Consider the following 9,997-nt stretch of genomic DNA (forward strand, 5'->3'; position numbering starts at 1 on the left):
AGGAAAGGTGCATGAGGCGAGGCCTGCAGCTCCTGCTAAAATGGAATGGCATCAGGAGGGGAATCGCGCCCCCCAAGCCAAGAGCAGTTGTTACGGGTGTGGAAAGGAGGGTCATTGGCGCCGAGACTGTATAATCCCTGGAAGGATTTAAAGGGAAAAACTTCCCCAGCCCCAGCCCAAGCACCCATCCAGGAGAGGGGAGCCGATGTGTCGATCCATCCCGACACGATCGAGTTGGTTTTAGTGGCAATGCGGTCTCTAATGACCTCACAGGGGAAAATAGCGGTTGCCACCGGCCTCGTCGCTCCCGAAACTCCGATCGCTGTACCCAAGTGACTAGAGTTGCCGCCGCCTGTCTACCTGTTTCCGCTCTGCTACGATGCATGGAGATGACCCCTCGTAGAGATGGAGGTGGAGGAGGTGAGGGAAACTTATCTGTTGGATACGGGAGCATCGTGCATCGTAGTCCACGCAGATAACCCCACCAACTCACTTTTGTCAACCGGGGTCCCGTATCGTCTGTTGGGCTTCACGGGTGAAGAACAGGCTGGCGCACATTCCCTTCCCCTCTCCATTTGTTTAGGGCCACTCCGCACCACGTGGAAGTGTATCCTGCTGAGGTGGAAAGAGGGGGTGGGAGCGGGAGTCCTGGGGTCTGATTTCTTGGTAGCCCACGGGATCCACGTGGACCTGAGAAATCACTGTCTCTGGGGAGAGATTGCGAGCATGGAGGAGATGGAGAGGGTTCAAGAAACCCCTACGAAGGGGCGGGTTGGCCGGCGAGAAGTAAAATTCTTGCGTCTAACCCTATTCGCTGGCGAGAGAACCGTAGACCAGGAGAATGAGCCGAAATCAGTACAAAGTCCGCCGACCTACGCCACTCGCACAGTGGAGGTGTCCTGTCGTAACAAGTGGTTTGGTGGGAAATGGTGCAAACTGTTTAAGTCGGGTGCACAAGGGCCAACAACAGTGGCCAAGTCTGAGGACAAAAATCCTCAGCCTGCGACAGAGTCACAGAGCACACAGGCTGGAACAGTAGCCTGTGTGAAGGGAGGAGTCATCCCATTGGAGTGGGAGGTCGCCCCTCTGATTTGGAATTCGGACGAGGAAGAGCCCGAATGGCTCAACCCCGCCCTTGACCCGATCACGGAGGAGGATGAGTCAGAGAACGAAGATCCCGCCCTCGACTCAAGCTTAGCGGAGTAGGGATTGGGGGCGGAGACTCACTGCCTGTAGGGACAGGTGAGGTGGAGTCGGATGCCACAAATCCTGGCCCCGGGGGGGCGGAGCCTGAGGGAAGGGAGCCGGAGCCGGCAGCTGTGGTAGGACCACAGGCTGTGATGGTGAAGGTCCCAACCCCCGGTCCATCAGCCCTGGGAGCCTCGCCCAAGGCAGCCCCTCGTAGGTCGACTCGAACGCCTCAGCCCAGAAAGCAGTGGCCAAGTTCTCCCTATCTTCCCCAACCTCGGTACAGAGCAGCCCGAGAAAGGCACGGTTCCCGTTCAGCAGCGACAGGCTGTGGGGGATCAAAGCCAAAGGTCAGTGCAGCCCCGCCACAGGGAGCGGCACGCTGCAGCCCTCACAGGAATTAGGTAGGCTGCCCGAAGGAGGGTGGCGCTGTACATAGGTGTTAGGTAATGATAAGTTAAGTTAGGTAATTGTAATGATAGTTTAAGGTGTGTAAAGTTTAAGATGATGGGATGTTTAAAAGATAGTTTTTGAAGTCTGCCCAGTATGTGTGTTTTGTTTGGAAGCGGGGTCAAGGGACCCGCGCGTCTGTTTAATTAGGCCAGCACCTGTTGGGAGCCTGGCTACATCATCTTGTCGATTACAGAAACCCGAGATACGATGGAGAGGATTCTCGTGATGCTCACGGCGATCGGGTGCGGGCTGGCCTACCGGGGCCGCACCAAGGACATCATTGTGTTTGGATGTTCCGGGGACACAGCCCCCATCGTGATGGATGGGATGGGGAAGCGAGAGGTTGAGGAAACCGCCACCTACTTCCACCAAGGGAGATGGCCAGGTTGGCTGGGAACGAATTCTACGGAATACTCCAGCAATTTCGGTTTCGCCTACCAAGAGACTTTGTTATCGTGCCCTCGGGTGAGGATCCTTGCACCCAGAGTCAGCGTTACTGTGGGAAAGAGGATCTGTTTGGTGTGTAATGGGAACGTACCGTTGAGTAGATGGTGGTGGTTACGAAAGCTGGGAAAGGACATGAAGAACTCTACTATCGAGTGGGAACGACTGGGTAACAATACCCATCGGACAATTACGGGGACTCACGGACAATTACGTGTGTGTTGGGACAAATGGTGGGAACCAGATGAAGGGATATATATCTGTATGTGGGGTTCGAAATGCGTTTGCCCCAAGGGCGTATCCATCTTTTTCCAGAGGCAGTGGCAAGATGATGGAAAGGGGATGAGATGGGATGTCAGCACTCGGGCGTGTGGAGCCCCATACTCCCCGATTCCAGTAAACGCCACTGAACTCATCACCCACCCACGAAAGCCCCTGCCCACGATTCTGGTAGCGCTGGCCCAGAAGGAAGGGTGCCCCACCACCACAAAGGGACCCGGGAACGGTCTAGTATTGGTACCCACTGGCCAGGTGCTGTACCAAGGGGTACACTATGCGGTGGCCTCAGTGATTTGAAACCTCACTGAGGTACGATTGCCTGAGTGGTGTCCCAGGGAAACGGAACAGTTGTACCAGGTACTGTTAACCCGAATGTTCAGACAATTTTACGAGTTTGACTTTGCCGACATCGACAAGGCCAAATTATACACCACACCACAGGAAGTTTTGGATCGGGTAGGAAGGCAAAGAAGGGGTACTGTAAATGACATTTTCACTGCTTTTAACACCGGAACGTCTGTTGTCAACGCTCTAGACAACGTGGAGCTGCAGACACAGATCAATGGTTTAAAAACACAGTTGAGGAACATACTGACAGACGAAAATAAGGTAGTGGGTTCTGAGCTACATGAAGACCAAGCCATGACACTACACTTAAAGGAAATAATTGCTGAGCTGGAGAAACACGCTAGAACGGTAAAGGCGCTCATTAAGAAGGATCGGAATGCGTCCGATCAGGCTGTGCAGAACAAGGCCTGTGTGCTATACGGGGCGTGGTTACTGGGCGAAGGCCGCAGTAATCTGGAGGATTTAAAAGAAGGTTTGGTCCCGTCCTGGATCAGCAACAAACACTTGCAAGCGCTCCACCCTTTTGAGAATGCATTAAGTCCGTGCCAGCTCAGACTAGCTGCAGAGGCATACCCAGTCCCAGTGGACTGCGGACGCTCAAACCACACTATCATGGGAATAGTAATAAGGATGCCGGTGTTGGGTCCCGCAGCAAAGCCCACCCCAGTATACAGGGTGGAGAACATTGGAGTCATTCAGGGGGGTGCGCACATTTCGTTACGCAGTGGTCCCGCCTTATGTCATCAGATGGGAGCATACGATGACAGGCACCGACCTCTCGGGGTGTCGTAGCCGGGGAGCACACATCATCCTGTGTCCCCAGCATTTGAATGCCTTTTTGAAACCACAGTGCGGGTTCAGAGCCGCTAGCGTGAAGCCGGTAAATTGCACCATGGAGGCAATGGCAAAGGACCATTTGCCCCCGCAGGTGGCATATATCGGGGGTGGGACATACTGTGTCACCACTGCAGCACCTCACTACCGCCACGGACAGCACGAGTGGTGTCCGGTCAGTGACAGCAGTTTCTGCTTCAAACCCAGGGCTGAAGTTCAAGTGGCACAACAACGGATTGTCCCCATTCCTGCACCCTCCACCATTCACCTCACTGTAAAAGAAAATTTCAAGGACTTGCAGCGATTCATCGTGCATTTTGGTTATGTCATTCCCCCTCTCCCCGAACACCTCACCAAGATTTTAAAAGCCGTTATAGTTTCACAGAAGCATTTCTACACACTGGAGCAGAAGACATTAGAGATAGGGAAGGACATATTGGACATAGTCACCCCACCATGGTGGAACCTGTTCACCAATATAGAGATCCCGGCCTGGATTAGAATAGCATCCCACATCCTAGTAGTGTGTCAGGTTTTAATTGTAATATTTTTATTGTTCGTGCATTGCAAGAGAGGCAAACGCCTCCAGAGGCACGAGAACACAGGAGAATGGAGAGAACGCTATGTACGAGTGGGGGAAGAGGACACCCCAGTATAAGCGGCTAGTATTAAAAGTTAAAGCGGCCCTTCATTTTTGGATTTCAGCCACTGCATGATTAAAGTGTGCAATACAGTAATGTTATAGCCGTTGGCGAAGTTTTGCTTTGTTTGATTAATAAAAGGTGTATGCAGGTGGTACAAGGGGCATTGGCCCCTTCACATCTGAATAACTGAATGTGTTATAGTATAAGGTAATACTGCCTATGATTGTCCAACTGTACACAAGGTAATTTTCCCAAAATGGGAACTGCATGTGTCGGGGGGGTCATAGATAGTTAATTACCGGGAATGTTTGGACGTGAGGAATCAGCGAAAATTTGCTCACCACGGATTATTGATACTTTAAGCAAGCTATCAGTATCACAGAGGGGACTGTAAGATTCGAAATTTTCAGGTATTCAATCACGCAACAAAACAGGGTTGATAAGACAGTTTATTGACCAAGAGAAAGCTTGTACAGAAAAACCTTTGACAAAAAGGGGCATACAAAATGGCCACCGGACCTCGTGGTCAGCTTCTGGGACCATTTGATTTCTGTTACTGCAAGCCAGACAGGCTTGTGGATTGAGGACAGTAAGCCCGCGAAAGCCAATATCGGGAAACCGAAACCCAGGGAACTGAGCATACATATTAATTGGATTCTAAGTACAAGACAGTTTCAGGTAACAGGATGGGGCCCATCAAGAAATGGGCGGACAATTGAATGAACACGTAAACCCATTTACTGTACAAAGGAAAGACCGTTTAACAGCCATCAAGGGCAATCTCCAGAACGATCAATATACGAACCGAGTTACGGTGACAAAGTAAAAGGCATTATTGGCCAGGAAGGCCAGTTAAGCTATCACCGGCTCCCGTTACAAGACAAAGCGCCCCTGCAGAGATTTCTGCCCGCCAAAAATATTACAAAGACATGACTATGATCTGGCGGGAGATAATACTGTCCCAAAAAGGTTATAACTATGGATTTGAAACATCCATCAGGGCGATTTTCGTAAGTACACACACTGGACGCTACGCTTCACTTCGGAAGGTTTAACGCTTCAGAATTTAATCAGGATGCTTCGCTTCTTCTACGATTCTAAGCTTCGCTTCGGGAACTCGCTTCTTCTACCTCGGCAGCTTCGGAATTTGACCAGGCCTTTTTCAGGACATGGTCGGTGTTCAGCCAGGCAAGGCTCGGTGACGACGGGAAGACGACAAGGGTGGCCCGGGTACTGTTGTCGGGAGATCATCGACGACCCAGGCCGAAGGAGAAGACACCCTCTGGAAAACCGCCGAACCAGGCGGGAGCGAGAAATAAAAGGACACTCCGGGCCTAGCCAGTCAGGGCCTCGACATACCATTCGGCCAGAAACTTTCGGACTCCCCCATGTGCATCCAGTTATTTCAACGGATTCAGTCATGACGAACGCTCATCGAGGCTGTGTCCACTGCCTCATCGCCTGAGAGAGGAAAACAAGCTGCGCCAGAAGTTTCCAAATCCACGTGACGACGGAAAGCTGTGCCAAAAGGCTGCGAACCCCCTCTTTTGCGAATCTCAAAGTGGTGAGCATGATTCCGAGTTCCTCAAGTCGAAACTTAGTCGAGGTCTAGGGGAGGGGGTAAGGGTAATCGTAATGTGTTTCCCCTTTTTCGATGTGCCGTGTGTTCCCCATTTCCATAGAGTTAAGTTTATAGATATGTGCATGCTTGTAGTTACTTTAATTTGTGCTTATGACATGTATTTCTTAATGCTGCAAACTGTTTAATAATAAAAGCATCCATTTCGTGCTATTCAACCTGGTCTATTGAGTCTTTCTCTGCACTACAGTTCCCTGCACCTAAGTCCAAGGTCTAAAACCGTAGGGGAGAGTGGGTCGAACCACTCAAGGGTAATTATTGCACGAAGCCTGGTAGGAGACCAGAACGAGCAAGAGAAACCCCCTACAAACTACTGTTCACTAAAACTGCTAAAGTACAGCACAGTATAACCGTGACAATATGGTGCCCTATAACCCCAACACTACTTTACCATATAACCACTACACTGCCGTACTTTATATCCCCTACAACTCTCCATGCTATATCAGTTACACTAACGTACCCTATAAGCACTACGCTATTTTATTCTATAAACCCTACACCACTGTACCTATAACCACTACACTACTGCTCATTGTAATCCTTACACTTCCTTACCAAGAACCATTACAATACATTACCTAATACTGCTACACTACCGTGCCCTATAACTCCTATACTACCATACCCTATAACTCCTACACTACTGTACCATATAACACCTACACTACTGTATCCAATAACGCCTACACTACTGTACCCAATAACCCATACACTGCCATACTCTATAACTGCCAACATACCGTAGCCTACATTACCAGACTCACTAACCCCTACACAGCTGTACTCTATAACATCTAAAATACTATACATTATAACTCTTAATGTAGAGCACCCAATTACCAGTTAGCTACTGTACCCTATAACACCTGCAATACCGTACTCAATAAATAATACAATACTGTACCCAATAAAACCTACACTACTGTACCAAGAGGAAATGGTAGCTCATATTTGCCCGTAATTCTCTCTGGGGCTCTGCCCATCAGCCACCAGTAATGTTGATAGAAGTTCGACAGGAACCCCCAGGCATATGGTAATTGCTCAGAGCTGCTCCTGATTTGCTACCAGCCGTTTTTTGCTCCCGTCAATGACGCAATTTATCCCAATAATCTTTGGTACCCTCTGCTTCCCTGTTATATGGTCCACTGATACGAGGGGATGAAGGTCCTCCTAGTCTGTCGTGCTCTTCATTCCTTGCCATAACTTTGGTGAGCGTTCGTTTACTCACTTTGATGGGGTTTCCATCGAAATTCCACTGAAGTTATGGCAGCGCAGTAGAAGAACCCCGAGAACATTCACCTCAATGGTTTGCAGTAGTGCTCACGTGACAGCGGTTAGGGTTAGGTCAAGAGTCTGAATCCATACTGTGCTCAGGAATAACTGAGGGCAAATCCATCGCCTACTTCCTACTCTTTTAAAACAGCTAACTTCGGAGTAGCCAGCAATGAAAATCAGGGCCTTCTGTGACTGTGCAGCTTATTAGTGCCTCAGCCCCCGAGCCACCTATAGCTCCGAATGAGTGGGTTCAGGAGAGATAAAATTCTATAACTAAGGAATGATGAACACCCCTATCCCAATCGGAAACAACACAATATTAACTTCCATTGAACTAAAAGGATTTTCCCTGCACACACCTACACTGACATTTGTTTGTTCTGTGCAGATTTTGGAGAGACAAACAACCGGACAACTACAATCACCAGATTGCCCAATGTCTGCTTGAGAACTGCGCTACTGTCAATAGTTGGGGCTGGATGGACTATTGCTGTGCCATGGATTTGAAGTGGATTTGTGAACGAAAATCAGCAGCTGTTGTGTTGCAGCATTAGTTTTGCGGACATCACTGTGAATTGAACAGAATAAAAAAAAGCGAAATGCCCTACTCACCTGATGATTTTTGTACTTTTCTGCATTAATCCCGAAACTGCAATGAATATACAGCAGGTCAATCAGGGAGCGGAATGTTACTGGAGAGAACCCTGCCGCAACTTCCTGAGTCAGTCTCTTTCCCCCGCAGACACCGACTGATAAACTCCACATTCCCAAGACGCTCTCTTTTTATGTTATGATTGCACAATTCCCAAACTTTCCCTTTGATCGCTTACTTTAGTCACTATAAACTTTCGGGCTTATTGAATCCAATTGGCTCAAAGCAGGTCAACTACTATTTAAAAATGGGGTTGTTGTGAAAGATTTAAGGAACGATGTTTTATTTACCGTAATCTACACAACGCCTTAGATAATGGCTTCGCTTTAATGATCAATGCTCAAAAAAGTGTCTCAGCCTCACTTCTTTCAGAGTTTTACGAGGTATTGTCGTAATAACATAGCAGTGGCAGAGTGACAATAAATCTTTGTTTCATTACATTAAAGCTGAGAAGCTTGTATATTCAAGAAGCATAATGTGTAGCTTGCTGTCAAATAAAATATAGATTACTTTCTGCAAACACCGTGTAAGAATGTCCTAAACACCCGTTATTGTTCTTCTGTAAGTGGTTCATTTTCAAATTGCCAGAGAATATTTAATCAATGAGCTGGTTAATTAATGCTGCCGATTGTGAATGTGTGTAATGGATGCAGTAACTGATGCAGAGCGACACCAACAGAGCAACGTTGAGATAGATATAACTGAGCACAGTGAGTGATGGAGAGAGACAGCAGATGAAGGTAATACCGAGATGTATAACTGAGTAGAGCTTGCTTTACAGACAGAAACTAATAGAGGGAGAAAGGGAGATATAATTGAGTACAATGAGTCCCACTGAGACATGTGGCCCCGATTTTAATTCCAGGTTGGTTCGCCATCAGGCCTGAGCTAAAATTACTTTTGAACCTCAATGATGTCATCGAGCTACAACGTGCATATGCAATGAAGGACAATGCTGGTTCCGGACACGTGGGCCTTGCAGCCTGGTCAGCAGATCAGGTCAAAATTGATGATGTTGCGATTATGGCAGCTTTCAGACAGTTAAGAGCCAGGGCGATTTTAGCTGCCCTCCCGCCAAGTTTCTGCTGAGCTCGTAGCGTTCAAATGACACCCACGCTAACCGAGGGAGATATGGAGAAAAGTAACAGAGTGCAGTGACTACAGAGGGACGCCAACAGTGGGAGATAGAGAGTGGTCTAACTGAATGCAATGAGTCATACAGAGGGACGCCAACAGAGGGAGATAGAGAGTGGTCTAATTGAATGCAATGAGTCATACAGAGGGACGCCAACAGAGGGAGATAGAGAGTGGTCTAACTGAATGCAATGAGTCATACAGAGGGATGCCTAAACAACAACAACAACATTGTATTTACATAGAGCCTTCAACATAGTGAAATGTCCCAACCCGCTTCACAGGAGTGTTATCAAACAAAATTTGACACTGAGCCACACAGGGAAATATTGGGGCTGATGATCAAAAGCTTGGTCAAGAGGCAGATTTCAAGGACCGCCTTGAAGGAGGAAAGAGAGATGGAGAGGCGGAGATGTTTGGAGGGAATTCAGAAGCTTAGGCCTTGTCAGCTAAAGGCACGGTCACTAATTGTTATGCAATTAAAATCTTGGATGCCCAAGAGGCCGAAATTTGAGGAGCGCTGTTCTGTTGGAGGGTTGTGGTTCTGCAGGAGATTTCAGAGATATTGAGGTCGAGGCCAGGAAGGGATTTGAAAAAATTGACGCGAATTTTAAATTCGAGGCATTGCTGAACCGGGAGCCAATGTAAGTCAGCGAGCACAGGCGTGATGGGTGAATGAGATTGGCACGAGTTAGGACACAGGCAGCAAGGATTTGAATGACCGCAAGAGGGTACAGCGTGGGAGGCTAGTCAGGATGAGGATAAAGATGTAACTGTATTGTCACAGTTGTAATTTGAAATACAGACACCTTTATCCTCAGATCCAGATAGCTTAATAATGACCCATTGTTCCAGAGGTTGTTAAGATTCTTTTCGAATTTGGGAATGAAGGCAATCTTTCCTCTATTTTTATCGTGATGCCAACACACACGGACCAGAGGAATTTTCTCCCAAGGTGACAAAATGCAATACTGGTGTTATTATATTCTGTTTAACCCACAATTTTCAATCCTACTTTCCAAGTTGCAGCAGAGCTCGGGAGAAACTGACGAATGACTAACAGTTGGATCAGTGCTTGGGGCTGGAGGGGAGGTGGCAGTGGTG

The 9,997-nt window shown here is 48.1% G+C and overlaps 1 pseudogene; it reads left to right on the top strand.

Moving 5' to 3' along the window:
* The window catches only part of LOC147089984 (CD209 antigen-like protein C), a 38,672-nt pseudogene extending 31,011 nt beyond the window's left edge, over positions 1-7,661 (top strand).
* Positions 7,662-9,997: the final 2,336 nt, after the last annotated feature.

The sequence above is a fragment of the Somniosus microcephalus genome, unplaced genomic scaffold, assembly GCF_052327205.1.
Source record: "Somniosus microcephalus isolate GS21.2 unplaced genomic scaffold, FLI_Smic_1.0 unresolved_chr4, whole genome shotgun sequence".
In the NCBI taxonomy this organism is placed as follows: Eukaryota; Metazoa; Chordata; class Chondrichthyes; order Squaliformes; family Somniosidae; genus Somniosus; species Somniosus microcephalus.